Source organism: Chiloscyllium plagiosum, chromosome 11, assembly GCF_004010195.1.
Source record: "Chiloscyllium plagiosum isolate BGI_BamShark_2017 chromosome 11, ASM401019v2, whole genome shotgun sequence".
NCBI classification, from domain to species: domain Eukaryota; kingdom Metazoa; phylum Chordata; class Chondrichthyes; order Orectolobiformes; family Hemiscylliidae; genus Chiloscyllium; species Chiloscyllium plagiosum.
This window is the reverse complement of record NC_057720.1, coordinates 91,223,488-91,240,229: the sequence shown is the minus strand read 5'-3', so window position 1 is coordinate 91,240,229 and position 16,742 is coordinate 91,223,488.

Sequence of the window (16,742 nt, the reverse complement as noted above, 5' to 3'; positions counted from 1 at the left end):
CAGAGTTAAAACAGGAACAATAATAGTGGCAAGACGTGCGGACTATATGAAAGAACAATAATACAGTCATGAATGGTTTATAGAAAAATAAATCTGGACAGTGACACTTATCAGGAACACAAACGATAGCCCAGAAGAGACAATAAAAGTATTGAATAATCAGAAGAGCGTAATCGCGCTGCGATGATAATGACAACCAATCACATTCAGAAAGATACCAAACATAATCAGATAATCTCCTGTCTATTATTGGAACATTCCAGTCTAAAGTTCTCAGATTCTGATCCATTGTTGGACCATTCCAGTCTAATGACCAGATTCTGATCCATTGTTGGACCATTCCAGTCTAATGTTCTCAGATTCTGATCCATTATTGGACCATTCCAGTCTAATGTTCTCAGATTCGGATCTCTCCTCCCCCCCTCTCTAGATCTGCTGTCGGTGATGCTCCCGCTCATGTTATAGATTAACACATTAAACGCAGCCCATTTATCATTAAACGACTGAAACCCTTCACCGGGATAATTAGAATCCATGGAGATTGGCATTAATCGCAGTCACTGAACAAATAGGCTCAGTTAACTAATTCCATACATCACATTTCATTTACTGGTTTTGGATGGCGAGGATGAGGATTCCTGAGGGATGGACCATAAATCTTTCAATCTTCTTAATCTTTCTTTCCTTGTATATGAGAGTATTAACAGAACACTGCAGCGGTCTATATATGTTCCATCCTGTTCATGAAAGGAGGCAGTCATAAAATATCAGATCAGCTGCATAAAAATGTCGGGTGGGCAAGTTTGTAGATAGCTGAACACAAAGTATGGTACTTAATGACCTGTGTGAGGTAACTCCTGGTTTTAATGTCCTGTTGTCAAATCTTTCCTAACCTTGAGTTAGAGCTTTGAGACTGCTGCTAAGGAACAGGCCGAAACAATTCTGCCTCTATGGACCTCTTACAGAGGGATAAGAGAAGGCCATACAGCCCATATTAGCCTGTTGCTACTTGAAAAGCTGGAAAGCTGGGATATTGGCACATTTTGCCAACAGAATCATTCAAAACAAAGAGATGTGTCGCTGCAGCTATATGAAGTGTTAATGAGAGGGCAACTGGAGTACATTGTGTTGTCTGTGTGTCTGTAACTGAGAAAGGATGGACCTCCATTAGATATAGTTTACCGGCTGCTCGTAATCCACTGGTTGCTCTGGCATTTGATGTCTCGGGTCTGTAACACACGAACAGGAGGAGGCCATGAAACCTTTTTTGTCTATTTCAGAGGGACAGGAGGAGGCCATTCAGCCTCTCGACTCTATTACAGAGGGATAGGAGGAGGTCATTCAGCCTCTCCAGTCTATTACAGAGGGACAGGAGGAAGTTAATCAACCTCTCCAGTCTATTAAAGAGGGACAGGAGGAGCCTATTCAGCCTCCCAACCCTGTTATTTGGCAGGCAATGTTTATTTAACCTTCAAGGCTGCTACGCATACATATTAGATTTTAACTAGTTGAGGAATCGGAAAACACTGATGTAAACATTAAAGTTCTAACTTTGAATAAGACCAATTTTGAAAGTGTTGGCGAATCCTACGAAAGGCTGATGGAAATACTCTCTTCACAGGTAAAGGGATGGTTGGAAAATGCAAGGCGATCAACACTTGGTTTCAGAGAGTCCAGAGCCAATATGTTTCTATAAGTCAGATGAGCAAGGCTGGTGGGTGCAGGGAGTGCTGGATGGAGAGATATATTGATGCTCTGGTCAAGGTAACGAAGGAGGCATATGTCAGGAAAACAGAGATGATATCAAGTGAATCCCGAGAAGAGTATAAGGGCAGTAAATGTATAGTCAACGGGGAGCTCGGGCCAGAAAAATGTGGACATGAGATGGCTTTAGAAATAGGGTTAACGAGGCATTGAAGCAACTGTACAATCCTTTAATGGCAAAATATTAACTAGGGAGAGAATAGGGCACCTTAAAGATCAGTAAGGCTATGCATGTGTGGAGCCATAGGAGATGGAAGGGATGCTAAACAAGTATTTCTCCTCAGTATTTCATGTAGAAGAGATTACAAAAGCGAGAGAATTATGAAATATATAGTGTTATCTTGAAAAGTATATATATTACAATGAGATGTTGGACATTTTAAAACATATAAACGTGAACAAATTCCTGGGGACTGATCAGTTGTATCCCAAAAGTTTGTGGGAAGCTAGGAAAGAAATTGTTCAGCATTTTGCTGATATATTTTTAACATTGATTTCCACGGGTGATGTGTCAAAAGACTGGAGGGCTACTAACGTAGTGTCATTATTTCAGAAATTAAGGACAACGCAGGTAACTATACACCAGTGAGCCTGATGTCAATGGTGACTAAATTGTGGGAGGGGTTTTTGAGGGAAACGATGTTTCGGCATTTGGAAGGCCAAGGACTGAAGAGGGCTTTGTACATTGGAGAGCATGTCTCACTGACTCGGTGGAAACCTTTGAGGAAGTGATGAAAATGATTGATGAAGGCAGGACAATGGATGTTGTCTTTATGGAATTCAGTAAGAAAACCAAAATTTTCTACATGGTAGTCTGCTTAGCAAGGTTAGACTGCCTGGGCTCCAGGGAGAGCCCGCCATTTTGATCCAAAATTTTCTTGAATATTGAAGATAAGGTGTGACAGTGGACATTTGTTCATTGAACATGGAGACTTGTGACCAGTGGCGTGGCGCAAAGATCAATATTGGGTCCACTGCCTTTTGTCACTTATACAAATCATTTGCATTTGAGTATATGAAGTACGGTCAGTAAGTTTGTAGATAATTCCAAGTTTGGTTGTATATTCAACAGTGAAGAATGATATCTCAGAATATAATGGGACATTGATTAGGTGAACTGAGGAGTGGCAGATGGAGTTTATTTTAGATACATGTGAGGTGTTGCATTTTGGCAAGAAAAATCAGGGCAAGACATTTAGGTAGGCTCCTGTAGAAAGTTGTCAATCAAGGATAACTCCATAGAAATTATAGAATCCCTACAGTTAGGAAACAGGATTTTCGGCTCATCGAGGCCACACCGCCCCTCTAAACAGTATCCCACTGGACAAACCCCACCCTATCCCTCTGAGCGGCATTTCCCATGGCTAATCCACCTCGCCCACACATCCCAGGGTACTAAATGCAATTTAGATGGCCAATCTACTCATACCTGTATATCTTAATACTATCGTAGGAAAACATAGCACCGCAGGAAACTCACACAGAAACGGGGAGAATGTACAAACTCCACTTAGCCAGTCATTCACGAATGGAATAAAGCCCAGATCGCTGCCCTGTGAGGAACCTTGTGGTGCAGGTTCTCAGTTCTTTGAAAGTGCTGTCACAGATAGACAACACAGTGAAGAAGGCACTCGGGCGTTTTCCCTTTATTGGTGCGTGCTTTGAGTCTAAGCATTTGCATGACATGTTGCATCTGTACAAGACATTGGTTTGGCCACTTTCGTAATACTGCCTTCTGAACCCTACTGTCGGAAAGATGTTGTCAAACTTGAAAGAGTGCAGAAGAGATTTAAAAGAATGTTGCAGGTATTGGAGGGTTAGTGTTACAGGGAGAGTTTTAATAGGCTGGGACCATTTTCAAGTGTTGAGGCTGATGGGGGACCTCAAAGAGGTTTATAAAATCATGAGGGGCATAGAAATGGTAAACAGTCAAGTCAATGTCTTTTCCCCAGGATAGATGAGTCCAAATATAGAAGACAAAGGTTTATGGTGAGGGGAGAAAGATTTAAAACGGGGCGTGAGGGATAACATTTTCACACAGACACCACTGTGTATGGATTGAAAAGCCAAAAAGAGGTAGTGGAGACAGGTACAGTTACAACATTTAAAAGCCATTTGGATAGGTACATGCATGAAAAGTGTTTAGAGGGAGATGGACCAAATGATGGCAAGGGGGACGAGATTAACTTAGGATATTTGGTCGGTATGGATGACCAGACGGAAGGATCTTCTTCCATGCTATAACATCTCTGAGAGTTTATTGACTCTTGAGTGTTTAACATGGGAACAGAAGGAAGCTATTCAGCTTCTTAATTCTGTCAGTCAGCTTGTTTGCTCAATTACTGACAGTCAAATACAAAAATAAATCATTCAGATTTTGATGGTGTTTTACAGCAACAGGAGAAATGATGTTCGTCAAGAAAAGCTGTAAATAATGCGAAGAGTCCATTCAGGCACTCAACTCCATTCCACAGGAGCAGCAAGTGAGCAAAGAACTATTGCAGCCTGTTATTCAAGAGCAGAAGGAGGACATATATTTTCACAAAACTTCGATTAGGATGCAGTCAGTGAGCTCCTGAAGACTGGAACACTGGACGGGAAGGATGTCATTCAACTGCTCGAGACTGGGACACAGGAACAGGAGTCAGTCATTCAACTGCTCGAGACTGGGGCACAGGAACATAAGGCTGTCATTGAACTGCTCGAAACTGGGACAGAGGGAAATCTGGAGGCTAGTGAGGCCCGAGGATCCTGTTATGCATGAACAGGAAGAGGGGACTCACTCCCCATCAGTATGGGACACTGGGAGAGAAGAGTAGTTTGCTTTGGACCGAACATAAATAATTGAATAAGTTGCATAAATGGTCCATTCAATCCGGCCTCACAATTCACTAAGAGCACGGCTGATCTGATTGTGATTTCCTCATTCAATTTTACGGAGATTGTCCCCTCTGTAGCTTCTGCTTAATCTGTTGGTCATGTTGCAGACCCAGATGCTGTAATAACAGTCACCATGACGCATCCAGAGGGTCAGGTCTAACCGGATGAGTCAGAATTTGAAGGGTCCAATCACAAGAATGAAAACACAAAATAAAGGTATTGCCAGATGTTTAGTTCTCTCACATTCGCAATCAAACTCACATAACCAGCCCATCCATTATACTTTCAGTATGGAGCAATGTGTAGATTTGTCTAGAGTACTGCTGAATGCAACCCAGCAATATCCAGAATGTTACTCTGTGCAGCCCACACCAATGTTTGATCTTTTATCATGGGTTCAATGTCCAGCTTGGGGAGCTGTGGAGACCGCACTGGTTCATTCATATATAAACCAGCTGTTGCATTATTCGATAACACTGTGTTAGATCACTGCCCAGTGTGGAGAATCTTGCAGCCAATGTTGGAAGTGAGAGGATATGCAGCTACCATCCATTTGCAGTTCCATAACTCCACTGCGCCTTGACAAGGGGTGCATTGGATGTGAAAATCACTGCGATGGAGAGATGTAAATGGAAACAGTTTAAATACCAATAGTTCTGATTAAGGCGAGAATCACACCAGTATTTAAAGTTGAAATAACTGAGATAATATCCCATGAGGTTTCGTGAACGGTGCAAAGTAGTTAGAGGGGGATGGTAGTGTTATAGTGTTTGCACTATAAGCCTCCAAATCATCAATGGGAATTAGAGGAAGAAATATGCAGGGAGACTGGGGAGACTTGCATGAACAATAGGGTTGTGATAATAGGTGATTTCAATTTTCCTAACATAGATTAGGACTTCCAGATGGTTAAGAACTTAGATGGAACGTAATTTGTTAAGTGTGTTCAGGAACGTTTCCACAATCAATATATAGAGTATCCTACTCGGGAAGGGACAATCTCGACCTACTGTCGGGACATAGAGCAGGATAGGTGAAGGCGATAAAGTGAGGGAACATTTTGGGAAAAGTGATTAGAGTTGTAGTAATTTTGAAATAGTTATGGGAGGGACAAAATTGGTCCACAGATTCAAGTTCTAAATTGGGGCAAGGCGTATGTTGTTGGAATTAGACAGGGGATTTCAGGGGATGATTGGAGTTGTTTGTTTCGAGGTAAAAGGAACTCAGACAAGTGGGAGGGTTATAAAAGTGAGATAGCTCTACTTGAAGCTTTCCATTTTCCTGTGAGGGTGAAGGTAAAGTGAGACTGGAAGAGCGAACCCTGGATGTCAAGAGATATGGATGCTTTGACCAGAAAAAAGGAGGCTGGCTCAGGTTCAGGCAGCTTGTATTAAGGGAATCCCTGAAGGTATACAGGGGATAGAGAAGTTTACTGAAGAAGGGAATCAGCAACGTGAAAAGGGGGTATAAAGCTAGTCTTGGCTGAGAACATTAGAGTGAATCCAAATTCAGTACAGTAAAGATAAAGAACAACTAGAGAGAGAATAGGATCTTTTAAAATCCAAACTAGGCATGCATGTGTAAAAGCTCAAGAGATGGGTGAATTCCTCAATTTCCTCTCTGTGTTTACCATGAAGAAAGACATGAAGACCTGTGACTTTTGGGAGGTTAGTTGTCATATCTTGGTACTGTCTATATCACAGTAGAATTTCTGTTGGATATGTTAGAATGTACAACGTCAGAAATATCTCTTGGTACTGACCAGATATATCCAAAAGCGCTGCACGAGGCGAGAGAAGACAGTTCAGTTGCCAAGGTCCCGGAAGACTGGTAGCAAATGTTGTGGTCTTCTTCAAGAAGGGTTGCAAAGAAAAGCCTAGGAAATATAGACCAGTAAACTTCACATCTGTTTTCGCTAACCCACTTGAAAAGCTTCTGAGAGATAAGATGTGCCTCCTTTTGGAAAGACAGAGTTTGACTTGGAGCAGTCAGCATGGCTTTGTGCGTGGTGTATCATGCCTTACAAATTTTGTTCGAGATGTTTGAGGAAGTGACCACGAATGTTGACGAGGGCAGTGTGGTAGACATATTCTATATGAATTTCAGTAAGACCTTTGATAAGATTCCACATAGTAGGCCGCTCTAAAAGATTAGATCGCATGTAATCCAAGGTGAACTAGCAAATTGGCGACACAATTGGCTTTATTTGAGGAAGCAAATGGCTATGGTGGATGTACGCTTGTCGGACTGGAAGCCTGTGACAATTGGAGTGCCTCAGGGGTCGGTGCTGGGTCCATGACTGTTTGTTCTCTATATAAATGGTTTAGACCAGAGTGCACAACGCAGATAACACTAAAATTGGAGACATTATTTACAGCGAGGAACGTTATCAGAAATTGCAGCAGTACCTTAACCAGCTGGGAAAGTGGGCTTACAATTAGCAAATGGAGTTTAATAGAGATAAGTGTGACGTCTTGCATTTTGGAAAGTCAAATCCAGATAGGAGTTTAATGATGAATGAGAGAGCCTTAAGGCGTGTAGTGAACAAACGGACGTTGGAGATCAGGTGCACGGTTGTCTGAAATTTGAGTAACAGATATGCAAGACAGTGAAGAAGGCTGTTGGCACACTGGCCTTCATCAGGGCATTGAGTATAGAAGTTGGGACGTTATGTTGCACAGTTGTACAGGATGTTGGTAAGGCTGCAGTTGGAAAATTGTGCTCAGTTTTGTTCACCTTGCTCTAGAAAATATATTATTGAACAAAAAAGAATGCAGAAGAAATTTACAAAGATGTCTCCTGGGCTAAAAGGTTGTGTTTAGGGAGAAGTTGGACAGTTTAGAACTTTTTTTCTTTACAGAGTATGAAACTGAGGTGGTTCTTATGGAAGTATAGATTTTATCAAATCATGGGAGGCTTGCATAGGGGTGAATACTTCAAATTTTTTTGCAACGTTGGGGAATCGAATACTAGAGGACATCCGTTAATGTTTGGAGAGGGAAAAAATAAAAAGGAACCTGTGGGTCAACCTTTTTACACAGAGTGTGGTAGCATATGGACTGAGTTGCCAGTGGAAGTGGAAGTGGTTTAAGTGGGTACAATATCAACATTTTAAAGCCATTTGGAGAAATACACAGATAGGAAAGGATTAGATGGATACAGAACATAGGCAGGGTAATGGCAGATAAGGGGCAATTGCACCATGGTTTTTTGACTGAGCTCAGTGGGCATATTGGATGGGCTAGTACAGAGGGAGAACGTTCTCTTCCCAGAGGGAGCCACACCACTAGACGCACTGAGCATGGTTTGAGTTCAACGCAAAGCTCAGTGCACTATCTGAGGTCTGAAGAAATGTCCAGCAATACAGGACGAGCATCAATAACCTTCCCCGCTCCGTCAGGATAACTGTCACCGTATTCTCTCTGCTCCCTCACACTCACTGTATGTTTGTGATAGCAGCTATCCCCAAACAAGGCTCATGGTCCCCCACTCTCGCTACTGCATGCAACACTTACTCTCTCTCTCTCTCTCTCTCTCTCTGTCGCTATATCACGCCTTTGCAAATCATCCCACACAGTTATAGAATATTCTGGAGAATGCAAATTATGGATTGTTCCCGATAATGTTCCAAATAATTCCCAGTTTCAGGAAAATGGCAGTGTCCCAGTATGTAACACATAAGAGGAAGTAGCAGAGGAGCACGTTTTTCAAATCACACACAATTCAAAACATGCTGAGACCATTCAACCCTTCAAACGTGCTCTAGCATTTAATAAGGTCCCCGCTGAACTGATGGTCTTCTCAGCTCCACGTTACGGGAAGGTTCAGTCATTCAACCCACTGTCCCTGGCCAGACAGCACTCTGGCACTTTTCGCCCATTTTTTTTCAAGCGTCTGTTTGAGGGCATTTCCCATGGGATGGAGACTCCAAAAAATATATTCCATCATCTTTATACTTTCATGCAAATGCCAGCATGCTTTACACAGACCGAACAAAAATAAACACTTATTGTATGGTTATAGATATCTAATCACACTTAGTAATTCTGGTTATTTCACTTGACTAACCATAATGATATTAAACCAAAAACAGCTTCTCAACACGTCTTGTTATAAAATACAATTTCGAGCAGAGAACGTTTTTACCCTCAGGCGTTATCTGAATTGTAACACTTTCCTTGTTACGAATGTTTCTCTTACCCTTTGTCTGTGACTGTTTCTGTCTGTAACAGTTACACAGTTCTCCCATTCAGTTGGACAAACTGCTGGGTTAAGATGCAGAGGGAGGCCAACAGCGCAGGTTCAGTTCCTCACACAGATAGAGAATATCATGAATTAGAGGTTCTCTTATCCTCACCCCAACACCCGAACTGTGGTGATCCTCAGGATAAACCACCATGAGTGGTCTCTCTAATGAGAGTTATTTGAGACTCTATTCTATCAATGTTAGCATTTTAATTTTGCAAAGTAGTTTTATTGAAAAAGAGATTTTTAATATTATAATAAACCAATAACAACACAACTCAAATAACTGAAAAAACTTACATCCAAATCAAGTACATACAAAACAAGTTAAAACACTACACAGACAGAAGAAAAACAAAACTAAACAATAAATAATGAATAAATAATAGAGCTCAGCATAACAAAACGATAGCTCTCGTTCATCAAGATCATTAACTGATACATATTTTTATGTTAATAGTTCTTCATCGCTGGATATTAGATTCATTAGACAATATCGTCATGGCTATATAAAAGCCCTTCTTAGAGTGGCAGATAAGCCTGTATCGCGGTAATCCAAAAAGGGCTGTCATGTCTCATATAAATCTGTGTTTTTTGGTGCAACATACCAGTGAGAAAGTCCAAAGGGATATTCTCCATGAAGATCTTACGACGACCCAACGGACCCGAGAAGGGCGGGGGGGGAGGGGGGTGCGCGTTCAGACTTCCAACACAACTGAATATTTTTCCTAGCACGTAAAGTACGGAAAGTAAGGATTTTTTCCCAAGTTCATCTATGGAAAGTACCCTGGGCAGGCACAGGAAAGGAGAAACCAGGTCCATCTCTAATTCAGTCCCCAAGACCCACTCTATCACACCTGACACAGTGCCCCAGATGAAGCCTGCAACTGGACCACAAGCAATGAGTAAGAGTCTGCATTTAGGACATGCTGAAGGTAATCCCAATTTGCATTTTGTGAGACAATCTGGGGTCAGATAGACACTATGAAGAATTTTCAACTGCATGGAATGGGTCCTATTACAGATCAGAATTCTTCGAACATTTTCACAAATATCCTCCCATGTCTCCGAAGTGTTCTGAACCCGCAACTCTCTCTCGCAGACATCACAAAACTGCACAGTCTCGTCTGAGCGGATACTCTCCAACTAATGATAAAGGGTACTGACAGAGAGTGTATTCTAAGCAATAAGCACCCAGTTCTCTCTATCGGATTTGTAAGAGTCTGTTAAAAGTGTGTTTATTTTTAAATCAATCTCTGATCTGGAACAAAATACAGAAGAGGACACTACTAGATATTCCATATTTACGAGTTATTTGATCAAATGATGTCATTCTTTATCCCTCAAATAAAACGTGGTGTCTCAGTAGTTAGCACTGTGGCCTCACAGCACCAGGATCCAATGCTGTGCAGATTAGATTAATTGGCTATTGATAAATCACCCATAGTTTTCAGGGATGTGTAGGTTGGGTTATTAGTCAGGGTAAATAAAGGATGGTAGGGAATGAGTCTGGGTGGGCTACTCTTCAAAAGGTCGAAGTGGACTCGCTTGGCCCAAGGGTTTGTATCCACACTGTAGGGATTCTACTAATTATAAATCACTCAAGAAAGGCACACCCCTGGCTTCCCATAGTTTATACTTGAAATCAATTTTCCCCGGTTGACAACTCGATATACCAATCATAGGGGTAAGAAGCATGGTTTTGGCTGTATTGTCCTCGAACTGACGCATTGCCATTCATGTTTTAACATTATTAATAATTATTGGGTTATGATAATACTCCATACATGTTGTCATTTTGTCGAAGAACAACAGACTACTAAGAGTTCACTTTCTCGGAGAGAGTTCAATATCTAACCATATTGACGCCAGGTCCTCAGCGGCCCTGCCACTAACATAGGATAATAAAAAGCTTAATTGACAGTTTTAATCTGGGAGATCTACTCCCCACAATCTGTGGGATTGTTGCAATTTGGTTAGATTGATAAAGAGACGCTTATGTTGCCAAATAAAAGAGCTAATCCAGCCATTAAGTCTACTAAATATCTGTCTGGGAAACTTCAAATGAAGCATTCAGACGGTGTATAGCAAATAAGGAAGGACATTCATTTTAAGAACAGCTATCCGACCTAGCCAGGATGTTGGAAGTGCCTACCATCTTTGAAGGTCTTACATATTTTTGTCAAACAAATGGACATAGTTCAAGTTAAATAAATGATCAAAGATGGATGTAATCAATATACAGAAATAGAGAAAACCCCTCCCCCACTCCCGTGACCATTTAAAAGGAAACCAGGATTTACCTTCAATATCAGGTATTTCCCTAAGACCTCCCATAGGCATGGCCAGAAACTTTGTAAAGTTAATCTTAAAGCCTGAAAAGGCGACAAGCGAATTAATGCATTATATCACGTGAGCTGCTGAAATTGTGGGATTTGACAAAAACATGAGTCCCTCATCTGCATAAAACATAATCTTATATGACGTCTATCCCACTTCTGGGATAGGTATGTTGGGGTAATATTCCCAATTGTGCGGGATGCCACCGTGTCTAATATTGTTGCAGGGCTGGGGAAGAGATCAACCCTCGTGTATCATTTGTGCGGACTAATGAAGAAAATAAAATCCCTCCTTGTGAGGTAAATCTGCATCCAGACATCCACCAGCTCTAGTTCTGCACACAAATCCACTAATTGCTTACATTATAACGAGGGTATTGAGGGACATTTGGACATTCTGTCCACCGTGGGGCCATAAGACAGCTGAAATCTCCTTATGCAATAATGTTCCACGATGGAAGATAACTTACTTTGGGAAATGCATCTACCAGGATTTTAAGAGTGTGCGCCGGGTCGGGGGGTGGAGGTGATGGTGGTGGCGGCGGGTGCAGGAAACATTCAAAATACTTCAAGACTTTGGGAATGATGATCCTTCCGTGAGTGTCTAATACAATCTAGTAATTTACGTGGAAGATTCTTCCTAACTAGTATGGCTTCTCCCCTACTTATAGTATTAAAAGACGAGAAATAAAGCCGATCAAACCCGCCCTGTTATAACGTCAAAGGTTCCTTGTGATCAAGGTGCATTACCTGAAATAGGACAACATCCACTCTCTCTGTTTTAAGACGAGAAAGTACATGTTTCCTCTAAACTGGCAGATGGCTCCCCTTAATGCTCCAGGTACACCATTTAAGCACATCATTATCCAAATTACAATGTAGCAACATTTCAACTCTAGAGTTTCGCATCGAATGACACATCGCTGATTATTAATGAAAAAAAAACTCATCGACCATAAAAACTGTACAAACCTAAACTACTACAACTAACAAGCTCTCAAAACTTTCCAAAGCTAAACACATAAAAAACCAAAGAACGAAACAAAATCCAAAGTTCCAATGACACTCGAAAGGGGAATATACCTCCCCCGCCAACTGGGGACGCTTACATATCTTAAAACTTTATCTTGTGCCTGCTACCAATATGGAATACAAGGCAATTAACAACAAATATCGCGCTTGAACTGCCCTTCGGTCGGCACTTAGTCATCACAACTACCTTTGTAACTCCCTCCAGCTTAAGCTGCACCCCAGACACAAGCAAAGAAAGAGAAAAAAGTATTAATACTAATGAAGAAGTTTAAAATGAGTACTCTACCCATCCCCGATTATAATTTAACTCTGGTTAATAACAGAAAAATCCAACAAACTTTGTATAAGGACAAGCATGATTATGTCAATATCCAGCTTATGTTAAAATGTCAACAAAGTTTTCGCTTTCTCTGCAGAGTCAGACGAGTTCGTCGATCCATTGAAAGCAATACGGAATACCGCTGGGTACCGTAAGGAATGCTGAATCCAGAGTTCTCTTCCTCTTCTCTTGATCTCATCAAAAGATTTTCTTTCCTGAATCCGCCGCTGAAAATTCCTGAAGGAACATAATCCGGGAGCCTTCGTGAATTAAACCCATCGGATCTTTCCCCTGGGTTCTGAAAGCTTCCATCAGTCTTTGTTTGGCCCCATAACTATGTAATCGCGCAAAGACAGAATGAAGGCATTGGTCTGAGTCTGACTTCTGTGCCGTAACCCGATGAACGCTCTCACTGTTCACCCGTCCCTTCGAATTGAGGGAATCGCTGCAGCTAGATCTCGAAAAAACTCACCAGCTGACCACCTTATGTCCTCTCCAGCAAACCGTCGATGTGAATACTCTTCATCCTACCCCTTTTCTCGAGGTTGTCACCTTGTTCCGTTAAGGTGCAGACCTGTTTTTCAAGGGCAAGGATCCTCTCCCGAGAGAAATCGATCACGATCTCTGTCGCTGCAGTTCGCCGCTTGGCATCGTCTGTTCTGTTTCCAAGGCTGTCAAGTTGCTGCTCATGTTTTTGGAGCACGGCTGAGAGCGGCTCTAGCCACTGCTGAACCCTTCTTCAATCATGGCTTCAATCATTTCACGTAACTTGATGAACTCAGTGACCAAGGCCTGGTGAGGAACTGGGTCCATTGAACGAGCAGACTGGGTTGCAGCTACAGCCTCAGGCAGGCTCGATGCTTCTGACGGGTGCACCGTGTGTTGGGACTTACTCGATCCTTTCCCCGTGATTTGTAATCCCTTTGACAAATCGGGATTACTAAAGATTCTGTCGCTCTTTTAGTGTTGAACTTTATGTAAATGGCTGGGATGAAGTGGGTTAGAGAACCACTTTGCCCGTGTGTTGTTGCAGACCTTCTGGATCGCTGCCACCTTGTATTCTCTCTTAACATTTCGTCCATATTATCATTTCATATTGCATTATATTCCTGGAGGTTCTGAAGACGTGTTATTTGATACCACTGTCTACATTCCACCCCCCCAAAACATTGCACATTTCTGCCCATTCCTCAATAATCCTTGACTCTGTTGTTATGTATGAACCTTCCATCTGTGCCTCAAAAATATTCAATATTTCTGCCTTCAATGCTCTGTGTGGAAGAGTGTTCCAAAGACTCACAAAGCACTTTGAGAAAACAAGTGTAAATATTATGATCTGATTGTGAGATTAGTTTTTTTTCTCCTTATCTTATAAAGGATATAATTCTATTGGAAGCAGTTCAGAGATATTTCATTTCACGCATTCCTGGGGTGAAGGGCTTATATTATGAAGTCTTGAACAAATTACTCTTAGAATGAGAATGAAACATACAAGACGTTGATAAACGTAGATGAAGTATGTGCCCACTGGGTGTTTGTTTAGTCCAAATTCATTGTCATTGTCATAGGATCTCGACAGTGTGTAGTCAGGGCATTCCGTCCATTAAGTCCACACTGACCCACCAACCAGCATCCCACATGGACGTGCCCTCCCGATCTTATCCACGTAGCCCTACATTTCCCATAACTAATCCACCTAATCTACGCATCCCTGGGCACTCTGGGCAATCCACTTCAAACTGCACATATTTGGACTGTGGCAGGAAACTGAAGCACTGAGAGGAAACCCACACAGTCACGTGGAGAATGTTCAAATTCCACGTAGAGGGTCGCCCGAGGTTGGAATTGAAACCAGCTCCTTGGTGATGTGAGGCAGCAGTGCTACCCACAGATCCAACATACTCCTCCATTAGTTCTGTTAGTAACTTGTGGCTGACTAAAGAAATCTGCCTGACTTGTTCTTATCACTCAACCTGACCCATTCTGAGACCTTTATTATCGGCCATATCACCAACCTGGTTACATGCAAAAGTTTTTTGTGAGCAGTGGAAGAGTAGGACAAGAAAAGGAAAGAGTGACACCCTCCATCCTCAGTCACCACTGGAATGAGAAAAAAATACAAAGTGGGAATTCATTCAAGTTGGAATTCTCTTTCCCAGAAGTTTGGGATATCTGAATCTTTATATTATATCGAAGCTGACTTCGTCTGTATTTCCAGAGATAGGTGAATCAGGGATAATGGTGCATGGAGAGAAAACTGCAGCTGGAACCACACTGAGATGAGCCACGACTTTATTGTATGGTGTAGTAGTGTCAAAGGGCTGAATTACACACTCGTGTCCCTCAGTCCTATGTTCTGATGTTCCATTCAGCCCTTTGGACCTGCTACACAGGGGCAGATCAAGGCCGCTCCGACGGTTAGGTGAAGTTTTTGAAATGTACTTGTAAAATCAAGGCTGGTTCAGGAAGTGACACTCATCCCCAATCCCAGACTTCCCCTCTCCGCAACGTCTCTCTAGATGTGGATCGTGTTACAGAGCTGAAAATGTGTTGCTGGAAAAGCGTATGCGGAGATGAGTTCGGTGGGGCAGGAGCAGGCGGAGACAATGGGTCGGCCGGGGCAGTCAGGTTTGTGGATTTGGGCAGGAGGTAGAAGCGGGCGGTGCGGGGTTGTGGGACTATGTTACAGACCCAAATTCCCTGTGAAGTCAGCTCCCATACCTCACCCAGCGTTAACTCAAACAAATCCTCGGCTCACCCTAATGTAGCATTACACAACACAACTTCCGAGAAATTAACCAGTTACTTTGCAAAAGTATGACATATGAAATGAATAAATACGTACAATAGTAGGCTATTCGGCCCCTCAAGAATCACTGTCAATTAATACGAACATGCCTTATCTGCTCCAGGTCTAACTCCACTTTCTTGCCGATTCCTTGTATCCCTCCACAACTCTCTGGGTTAGAGAATTCCAGACATTCACTACCTTCTGAGAGAAGACATCACTTTGCATCTCAGATAGAAATCGATGTTCCATATTCGTTTTCTATGCCCTCGAGTTCGAGACTCCACTCAGGAATGGTAGCAATTTTCAAAGTTTGTGAGAAGATTTGTAGCTCGGGTGCTCGTTGCTGTGGTTCTGTTCGTCGAGCTGAGTTGTCTGAGTGTGGCTGTTGGTTTGTATGTTGTTATAAGTCCTAGTGGTCGCAGTAGTCTGGCTGTCAGTTCAGAGGTGTTCTTTACGTATGGTGGTGTGGGTCGTCCTTTGGTTTGCGGCATGTTCTCGTTCCGTTGTCTTTCCCTTAGGCATCTGTTGATGAAATTGCGAGGATATCCGTTTTTTGGCGAATATCTTGTATAGGTGTTCCTCTTCCTCTTTTTGCAGTTCTGTAGTGCTGTTGGTTTGTGTTGGCCACTCTCAGACAACAACTCACCAGAACGAAGGACCCGATACCCAGCATGAGCAAAACTAATGTAGTGTACAAAATCCCATGCAAGGACTGCACAAAATACTATATAGGACAAACAGGAAGACAGCTAACGATCCGCATCCATGAACATCAACTAGCCACGAAACGACACGACAAACAATCCCTTGTAGCCACAAACGCAGACGACAAGCAAAATGAATTTGACTGGGACAACACTACCATTATAGGGCAAGCCAAACAAAGAACAGCCAGGGAATTCCTAGAAGCATGGCACTCATCCACAAACTCCATCAACAAACACATCGACGTGGACACAATATACCGCCCATTACAGTGGACAGCTGAAACTGACAACTGGAAGCGGCAGGGACAGGCCACTATAAATGCCGGAGGAAACACCACAGAAGCGCTTCACAGGAGGCTCCCAAGCACTGAGGATGTCACCTAGACAGGGGGCGAAACGTTTGCAACAAAAACTTCCAGCTTGGCGAACAGAACCACAGCAATAGTAACAATTTATCAAAATCTATCTTCTCAAGTCCCTTCCGTGTCTTGTATTTTTCAGCAGTATCACTCCTTTTACATTTAAACCCCAATGAATAATCGCCTCACCATTTTCGAGATTCTCAATAACACAACCCTTTCATCCCTGGAAGCCGGCTAATGAACCAACCTAGTTACTTGCTGCATCAGCATGCTGACTTTATGTTTCATACACAAGAACACTCC